A 10,609-nucleotide genomic window follows, 5' to 3' on the forward strand; every position below is an offset into this window, starting at 1 on the left:
ATTCTCAGATTTCTTTATCTATTTCCTCAGTGACAATCTCACTCATGAGCGCTATGATTTCATTTTGAATATTGTGTTACGTGTATGTGGCATTATGGGGTATGGTGCTAAACACCTTGGCAAGTTCCTCATCTTTTTGGAGAGTATATTTCATCATAGACAGAAAAAGTCCACTGCCCCCCTCCCCTCTTGATTCTTATCGCGTCCAATGTCCCCCTCAGTGGTTGCTGGTTTGAAACAAGGAACTCAATGTCCACAATCGCAGACAAATACATGCAATTTTTTGCCAGCTGCCGATCATTAACAAGTGTTGAAAGTGACACTGATGTTCCCAATAGCACTCTTTCCACAGTGCAGTGCATTTCAAATGCTCTTTCCTTGATGCGTGCCTAGCAAATACTTTGGTACTATCAATAGCATTCTTCCAGTTAGAATACCCAGTTTGGGTAAAGGCCTTGTCTGCAGTGTAGCCAACTTAGCGACTTTGTCGCTATATTTAGCGAGTTTTCAGACCCCTCTAGCGACACTTTTTCAAAAAAGTGACTAGTGACAAATCTAGCGACTTTTTCTGGTGTTATTGGAGACTTTTGGAGACTCTGACGTGAAAGCACGTATCGTTCTTACTCTTCTCAACGAGCAGCGGGTGCTTTGTTACCCCCGTCCCAAAGCACTCACAGGCGGCCCAGTCCTCGCGCAGCAGTCCCTCCCAGCTGCAGTCAGAGCAGGAGATGTTCAGACTGCAAATTAATTGCGCATGTGGGAAGCCGCATCTGGCTGATCCCTCCCTGGCTTACATTCAGGGCGGGATGTAAATGTAGGGTGTTTTTTACTCACTTTTTGTCTCTCCCACAACATTATTCCTCTCTCCATCACAATTACATGCACATGGCAAATTATGCAAATTAGGTGATGACGTCATTTAGCGACTTCTAGAGACTTTTCGGACAGCCAATAGCTACTTTCCTTACTGAGGAGTCGGCAACACTGCTTGTCTGCGTTAGCATTGGACCCAACACAGAACTTTCAACATGGGGAAACAAAATGCAGCATCTGCAGTAACCGAGTATTCCAGCCACTCTTCCTAAGAACCAGTTGCTATTAAATGAACGTTTTTGGACAGAAAACCTGCGGCTAGGGTAGGATTCTAGGCTAACCTGGGCTGGCTCCTCTGTTACAAGATCATCAGGAACAGTCGGGGGTGGAGGCGGCTGTGGAGCCATTATGGCGGCGCTTGTGGAAGGGTGGGTAGGCTCTGCACACCGAGCTAGCTGGAGATCGGGAGCATCATCGCTGTTGGCGGCCTCGGTGGTTTGATGCAGCTGCTCATCGCTCTCCTTCTCCTTTGTTTGGGTACTTTGGCGAAACCAATTTCTGATTAGATTAGCTGGTTCGAGCTAGCTAAATAGGCTAAAGCTAATAATACTAATGCTTTTTATAGCTAAGAGTGAAGAAGCTTCAACTGAAAACTTCACCCCGCCCTTCTAAATCAAAATCAAATATTACAGGCTGAGGCATATCACGTTATTCACTAAGCCTAACACAGAGATGAGAGATGAAAAGCGTTTTTTCCCGCTTTTTACGTAAACCCAATGGAGTCATGCCTAACAGCCCAGTGGCTTTACATAGCCCCCCCAGCTACAACCTGGTCTTAGAGCATTTTGTATTATTCTGTGCATAAATCCGAGACACTCCATTTAGTATAATATGTTACGTTTTGTTTGGTATGTATTAATTTGAGAACGTCCAACATCCATTTTTGTATGATATGTTACGAATTACAATTTGTATGATTTGTTACGAATTTGCTAAATGTACAATATGTTTTTGCCATAACGCTACAATATATAACTTTTTGGGCGACCTGACCAAATTCACAAAGAAATGTTGAGTTATAGATCTGTCATTCTCATTGAAAGCAAGTCTAAAAAGTGTTAGATCTGTTCTATGTGCACTATTTCTATGCTGCCCGTTCTTAAGTTTAGTTAGGTTTAGATGGTACAAACGGTACCTCTCGAGTGGCGCAGTGGTCTAAGGCACTGCATCACAGTGCTAGCTGTGAGATCTAGAGATCTTGGTTCAAATCCAGGCTCTGTCGTAGCCGGCCGCGACCGGGAGACCCATGGGGCGGCGCACAATTGGCCCAGTGTCGTCCAGGGTAGGGGAGGGAATGGCCGGCAGGGATGTAGCTCAGTTGGTAGAGCATGGCGTTTTCTACGCCAGGGTTGTGGGTTCGATTCCCACGGGGGGCCAGTATAAAAATAATAATGTATGCACTCACTGTCAGTCGCTCTGGATAAGAGCGTCTGCTAAATGACTAAAATGTAATGTACAATGATACTCTGCACAATTACTGTTTGTTTTGCCACAAACTGAAATTATGCGAACTATTCACATTTTTGCAACCAGGAAATGGCGTTAGCGATTTCTGCATATTTAGCACCTTTAAGTAACCTTCTGTCTTATGTAACCATACCAAACGTAACATATGATATTAATCTGAGTGTCCCGGATTTACATTTACTATGTTACAGAGCTAGATCTTTTTGCTATTATTATATAGGGACATAAAACTAAAACTGAGGGGGCTAAAGTTTAAACTGAGGGTGCCAAGTCCCCTTTAGCCCCCTCGTGGCACAGGGCCTGAGCTAGCCCTTGATCATGATTCTCAGTTCCATTCCATTACACATAGGTCATTGGATGAAGGCGTCTTCTGTAGGGGGGTGTTTTGTTAAGATCCCCGACGCTCAATCTGAACATTAACATGCATCGCTTGTGGTACAGTATTGGAAGCATAAGAACCTTAGCTTTCATATCAGCGAGAAATATATATATATATATATATATATATATATATATATATATACACACAGTGGGGAAAAAAAGTATTTAGTCAGCCACCAATTGTGCAAGTTCTTCCACTTAAAAAGATGAGAGAGGCCTGTAATTTCATCATAGGTACACGTCAACTATCACATTGTAGGATTTTTTATGAATTTATTAGCAAATTATGGTGGAAAATAAGTATTTGGTCACCTACAAACAAGCAAGATTTCTGGCTCTCACAGACCTGTAACTTCTTCTTTAAGAGGCTCCTCTGTCCTCCACTCGTTACCTGTATTAATGGCAGCTGTTTGAACTTGTTATCAGTATAAAAGACACCTGTCCACAACCTCAAACAGTCACACTCCAAACTCCACTATGGCCAAGACCAAAGAGCTGTCAAAGGACACCAGAAACAAAATTGTAGACCTGCACCAGGCTGGGAAGACTGAATCTGCAATAGGTAAGCAGCTTGGTTTGAAGAAATCAACTGTGGGAGCAATTATTAGGAAATGGAAGACATACAAGACCACTGATAATCTCCCTCGATCTGGGGCTCCATGCAAGATCTCACCCCGTGGGGTCAAAATGATCACAAGAACGGTGAGCAAAAATCCCAGAACCACACGGGGGGACCTAGTGAATGACCTGCAGAGAGCTGGGACCAAAGTAACAAAGCCTACCATCAGTAACACACTACGCCGCCAGGGACTCAAATCCTGCAGTGCAAGACGTGTCCCCCTGCTTAAGCCAGTACATGTCCAGGCCCGTCTGAAGTTTGCTAGAGTGCATTTGGATGATCCAGAAGAGGATTGGGAGAATGTCATATGGTCAGATGAAACCAAAATAGAACCTTTTGGTAAAAACTCAACTCGTCGTGTTTGGAGGACAAAGAATGCTGAGTTGCATCCAAAGAACACCATACCTACTGTGAAGCATGGGGGTGGAAACATCATGCTTTGGGGCTGTTTTTCTGCAAATGGACCAGGACAACTGATCCGTGTAAAGGAAAGAATGAATGGGGCCATGTATCGTGAGATTTTGAGTGAAAACCTCCTTCCATCAGCAAGGGCATTGAAGATGAAACGTGGCTGGGTCTTTCAGCATGACAATGATCCCAAACACACCGCCCGGGCAATGAAGGAGTGGCTTCGTAAGAAGCATTTCAAGGTCCTGGAGTGGCCTAGCCAGTCTCCAGATCTCAACCCCATAGAAAATCTTTGGAGGGAGTTGAAAGTCTGTGTTGCCCAGCGACAGCCCCAAAACATCACTGCTCTAGAGGAGATCTGCATGGAGGAATGGGCCAAAATACCAGCAACAGTGTGTGAAAACCTTGTGAAGACTTACAGAAAACGTTTGACCTGTGTCATTGCCAACAAAGGGTATATAACAAAGTATTGAGAAACTTTTGTTATTGACCAAATACTTATTTTCCACCATAATTTGCAAATAAATTCATAAAAAATCCTACAATGTGATTTTCTGGATTTCTTTTTCTCATTTTGTCTGTCATAGTTGACGTGTACCTATGATGAAAATTACAGGCCTCTCATCTTTTTACGTGGGAGAACTTGCACAATTGGTGGCTGACTAAATACTTTTTTCCCCCACTGTACCTTATTTACATAAGTATTCAAACCCTTTGCTATGAGACTCGAAATTGAGCTCAGGTGCATCCTGTCTCCATGTATTATTCTTGAGATGTTTCTACAACTTCATTGGAGTCCACTTGTGATAAATTCAAATGATTGGACATGATTTGGAAAGGCACACACCTGTATATTTAAGGTCCCACAGTTGACAGTGCGTGTCAGAGCATGATTCCTTCGACCATGAGGTCGAAGGAATTGTCCGTAGACAGGATTGTGTCGAGGCACAGATCTGGGGAAGGGTACCAAAAAATGTGTGCAGTATTGAAAGTCCCCAAGAACACAGTGGCCTCCATCATTCTTAAGTGGAAGAAGTTTGGAACTACCAAGACACTTCCTAGAGCTGGCCGCCCGGCCAAATGAGCAATCGGGGAAGAAGGGCCTTGGTCAGGGAGGTGACAAAGAACCCGATGGTCACTCTGGCAGAGCTCCAGAGTTCCTCTGTGGAGATGGGAGAACCTTCCAGAAGGACAACCATCTCTGCAGCACTCCACCAATCAGGCCTTTATGGTAGAGTGGCCAGACGGAAGCCAATCCTCAGTAAAAGGCACGACAGCCCGCTTGGAGTTTGCCAAAAGGCACCTAAAGACTCTCAGACCATGAGAAACAAGATTATCTGGTCTGATAAAACCAAGATTGAATTCTTTGGCCTGAATGCCAAGCTTCACGTCTGGAGGAAACCTGGCACCATCCCGACGGTGAAGCATGGTGGTGGCAGCATCATGCCGTTGGGATGTTTTTCAGCGGCAGGGACTGGGAGACTAGTCAGGATTGAGGGAAAGGTCAACGGAGCAAAGTACAGAGAGATCCTGCTCCAGATCGCTCAGGACCTCAGACTGGGGCGAAGGTTTACCTTCCAACAGGACAACGACCCTAAGCACACAGCCAAGACAACGCAGGATTGGCTTCGGGACAAGTCTCTGAATGTCCTTGAGTGGACCAGACAGAGCCTTGACCCCGATCGAACATCTCTGGAGAGACCTGAAAATAGCTGTGCAGCGACGCTCCCCATCCAACCTGACAGAGCTTGAGAGGATCTGCAGAGAAGAATGGGAGAAACTCCCCAAATACAGGTGTGCTAAGCTCGTAGTGCCATACCCAAGAAGACTAGAGGCTGTAATCGCTGCCAAAGGTGCTTCAACAAAGTACTGAGTAAAGGGTCTGAATACTTATGTAAATGTGATATTTCATTTATTTTATTTTATAATTTTGCAAACATTTCTAAAAACCAGTTTTTGCTTTGTCATTATGGGGTATTGTGTGTAGATTGATGAATAAAAAAATCAATTCAATACATTTTAGAATAAGGCTATAACGTAACAAAATGTGGAAAAAGTCAAGGGGTCTGAATACTTTCCTTATGCACTGTATATACACACACACATACACAAACAATGGTAATAGGGAGTAATATTTGCATCATGTAAAGTTTTTTTTAAATATGTTCCTTTTTTCAGGGGACATTCTATCTGGAAGACCCCAGTGGTAAAGTACAGCTGAACCTCTCAAAGGCAATATCCTTTCATTATGGTGGTGATGAAAGGAGAATGACAAACGTGTTAGGTTACATTTACATTTACATTTTAGTCATTTAGCAGACGCTCTTATCCAGAGCGACTTACAGTTAGTGAGTGCATACATTATTAATTTTTTATTTTTCATACTGGCCCCCCGTGGGAATCGAACCCACAACCCTGGCGTTGCAAACGCCATGCTCTACCAACTGAGCTACATCCCTGCCGGCCATTCCCTCCCCTACCCTGGACGACGCTGGGCCAATTGTGCGCCGCCCCATGGGTCTCCCGGTCGCGGCCGGCTACGACAGAGCCTGGATTCGAACCAGGATCTCTAGTGGCACAGCTAGCACTGCGATGCAGTGCCTTAGACCACTGCGCCACTCGGGAGGTTACATAGAGGAACATGGCCAATTCAAGTCTGGAACATAGTCCGTATTTCAAAGCATACATGTTTTCCTTAACCTTGTCCTCAGCAGTTCCACAGTGGACTTTACACAGAGTCCTGCTTTGTTCTGGCAGACGGTAAAATAAATGATCCTCTTCATCCACATGAATGGACATCAGACAGGAGATGTACCATTTACTATTTACTATTACCTCATTGTGTTATGCAATGAGTTAATAGTCTGGTCATCTTTCCCCCACAGGCTGGTATGAGGACTCAGTCTTACATGTCAATGCATTTAGGTTCCCACCGACCGAGCCATCATCCACTACACGGTCAGTAGGTTAGATCGCAGAATGTTGCTAATTGTTGACTTATAAGTATTGTCTTCTTGACTAATAAATCGACATTGCCTACATAATGTCTCCTCGTCTGAAAATCAGTAGGCCTACTGAGAAGGGTGCAAGTCTTTTAAAATGTTTTGAACTGTAGTTGGCCTAAAAAAATACATCCCCTGTATAAATAAATCAAATCCAAAAACAATGAGGATGAGAATGAAGTCTGGTTTTCAGAGCCTACTACGGCAATGTGAACTTCTTCCGCGGCCCGTCCACCACGTCGGTGAAGGCCTCTGCCAAGCTGAAGCAGCTGGAGGAGGAGAACGAGGACGCCATGTTTGTGGTGGTCTCCGATGTGTGGCTGGACAGCATGGAGGTGCTGTAAAAAATCCACCTCATGTTCTCAGGTTTGTCCGACCCATAACTTCTCACTCACAGAATAAGAATTCATATGGGGGTCTTTACCAGGTTACTGTAAAGCACTTTCTGACAACTGTTTCTGTAAAAAGGCCTTTATAATTCCAATTGTTGTTGGTTTAGTCGCTTTGTGTTCGTCCCCGGTCCCGAAGACCCTGGTCCCAGCACAATCCAACCCAGGTGAGAGTGGAAAAACTGAGACATGTTATTCCTCAGTTGTATTGTTCATGATTTGACTATAATCCTCTGATGTTTCAATGTTTCTCAATAGACACTTTCTATAGGGGTTTTTCTGTTCTGTACTAACCATGAGGTACTCTACTTTATATAAATGCTTATGTCCTCAGGCCCCCGTTGGCAGACCACATCACTGAGGAGTTCAGACAGAGGGTGCCATTCTCTGTATTTGATGTAGAAAATTGTCTTTGTCTTCAGTCGAACACAAAGTACTTTCAGAGTTTTTGTAGAATTAAGATATACTTTATTACACAGTGGTGGTCTGCAGAGCATCTAACTTTCCAACACTCGGCTCTCAGTTTATATACAGTTCCATTACATACTTTTTAGCTTAATCCCTCCCTGTTTAGTTCCTCCACCACTGTCTCCTGTTTTCACCTCTTGACCGCTCCGCCGACTTCCTTATTTTATAACAGTGGCAATATCTGACTTCTCTTCCCTCTATATTCAGCGTCTGGAAACAATAGTGGCGGGACCAAGCCCTGTCATGTAAAAATAACAGAGCCATTTCCTGGCTCCGTTCTGACCCCCTAATTGATTCCCAAACCTATCAATCGATACTTAAACATGGCTTAACCATGGCAGGTCCATAATCCATTTCTCAAACATATACACATAGCAGGCAGTTCTCACACATTGTAGGCCCATTCTCAGGTCCATTTCCTGGCTCTGTTCCAAGCCTCTTCCTTCTGTACCACTTAGTCTTACTGCTTGTCATTGTGATTAACTATGTTTAACTTTTTAGTCTGAAAAGATTTAACTATGTTTAACATATAGTTTAACTTACAGTCTACTGAAAAATATGTTTAACTTATAGTCTGAACTATGTTTAACCCCTGTCTTCGTTTCAGGAATATGCCTAAGGAGGGAGGCAAAGGGCAACAGTCTGGTTTCAGTCACTGATAAGGTAGGACAGCCTTGGATTAGGGAGGAGCGAGGAATTCGACCCGAAGTCAGGTCAGATGACGAGAGAAGAAACAGTCCTATTTCACGCATACATACTTCCACGCCCACGAAGGTTCTAGCATCAGGCAGAGCCATGACTACACCAGTGAGAGGAACCAATTAAGTTCCTGCCTAGCAACAGAGATGTAACTATGTTTAACCCTGGCTATGTGCTTGTCATGTTGTGATTAACTATGTTTAACTTATAGTCTACTGAAAAATCCCCAATATATTCACTACAAACCGATGCAGGTGACTGAAATATTGTAGTTGCTTGATTTGTTCTCTTTTCTGTAATTTGTTTCTTGTCTTTATAAGCAAAGTTCAGATGTTTTTTTTTTAATGATAGCTAATATGTAGCATTGTCAAATACATTTGTCTGCATAAGGCTGCATTTGCTCATTATAGCATTTTACCATTCTTGCTTTCACATGTTTCTAGATTGCTTGTTGTCTTTGTTTTGCCTCTACAGTGGCATTTTGTAAATGTCATCTTTGACGTATCACAACCTGTGATTCTACTTTTCCTGTCACAGAATCCAGTACTGCAGCCAGGAGATTGTTGTCATTCGAGAAGACCTGGTGAACAAGATGTCTAGAAATTGTGTCCAGCTGCCTAGCAGCAATCTCGACATTCCAAACCATGTGAGTTTTAGCTCCTCAGTTATGACGTACTCAACCTCTACTACTACTGCCTATAGCATCTAACTTGGCTAGTAACCATGGCCTGTATTCACAAAGCACTTCAGAGTAGGGGTGCTGATCTAGGATTGCCCCGGACAAATATGACCCCTTCAACATATCCAACACAGACTGCCTCTGCTTCAACGCGGTACTTTATACTTATTCTGAGATTTTTACCATTTTGTTTTATTATGAGACTCAGTATGACATTATGAACATTAGATATTCTATTCTTCATTTAGAAGCTGTTTTTATGTACTGTTTAATGTATCATTCTGTTCTTGCGGGGCTCCTTCCCAAAAAGTGGCTTCACTTGTAAGGTATATTACCCTTCCAACAGGATGGTTGAAGACAGGTGAGAAATGTTATTTTGTCTTCTTTGTTTATGCAGCCTCTACACGTAACTCACTTGATGCTACTCATTATTTTTATTAGCTCTTTACTGGCTATACGGTAACAACAGTATTGAGAATCAATTTGGTTTCGATGTCTTCATTTCTCCTTTCTAATCTAAATATTTTTTCATTCTCCACAGCAAACTTCAAAGCCTCTAAAGACCATAATGATAATTCTGGACTTGGGGATCGGCTGTAATGGTTGTGTAAGATGTTTTGTAAAATGTGTCTAAAAATACTTTTGCAAAAGCCCTTTGTATTTTATTTGTACATACTGTAACAATCAGCTTGGATCGCAAACTATGCTACCATATAAAAGTTCAAAGAAATACTGTGTTCCTATACTGTGACCGAAGCAAGACAGACAAATTGAATAAAGTAAGCGAAAAAAAATGCATATATTGTCATAGTGTATAAATTCACAAAACCAATTAAATTAGACCCCAAATAAAGTTCAGTATGTCCAAGTCCAACAAAAAATGGTCCCAATGTCAATCAAAAAGCAAAAAAGATTTGCAATCCCCCTTCAAAATACAAACATATAAGTAATCCAATAAAGGCACAAATTAATAGTCAACAGGATCAATCTCACCGGATGGTTGAGGAAGAGGAAAATCCAGCCTGGTGGAGTTCCTTAAAACAGCTCAATGTTCACGGCATCTTCCAAAACGATCAACATACAAACTATTTGTCATTGGTGTTAACAATCCACAAGAATGAGCAACAATTATCACTTGGAATGGCTAATATAGGCTCTTAAAGGGTTTTTCAAACAAATAGAACCTCAGCCAGGTACACCCCAAACATTTCTCAAACCTCTCCTCCATTTCTTCTTCTTCTTCTTCGGTATATTGGCAATCGCACAATGTAATGTGCATTTCGCCACCTACTTTGCGGGATGGAAACAGGATTCCCCAAAATGGAACAAAATACCCCAAAAACTTCCAAACTACCAAAAAATTAACTAAACTAAATCAAACAACTTTTCTGTTAAATAAATAAATAAAACAGATCTGATCCCTACACAGGCTCAAGCGGATCTGGGAGGGCGGGTCTTCCCGCGGCAATACCCCTTGCAAGTCTTCAGATGTAAAATCCTTAAGTCCTCAAAGAAATTCTGCCACAGCCACAATAATGTCCAGTTTCTTAGATTTCTTTGAGACTTGTGCCGTACAGTTTATAACTGTGGCGATGAACTCCACAAAATCCACCTTTTTAACACA

This window comes from Coregonus clupeaformis, chromosome 29 (genome assembly GCF_020615455.1).
Source record: "Coregonus clupeaformis isolate EN_2021a chromosome 29, ASM2061545v1, whole genome shotgun sequence".
Classification (NCBI taxonomy): domain Eukaryota; kingdom Metazoa; phylum Chordata; class Actinopteri; order Salmoniformes; family Salmonidae; genus Coregonus; species Coregonus clupeaformis.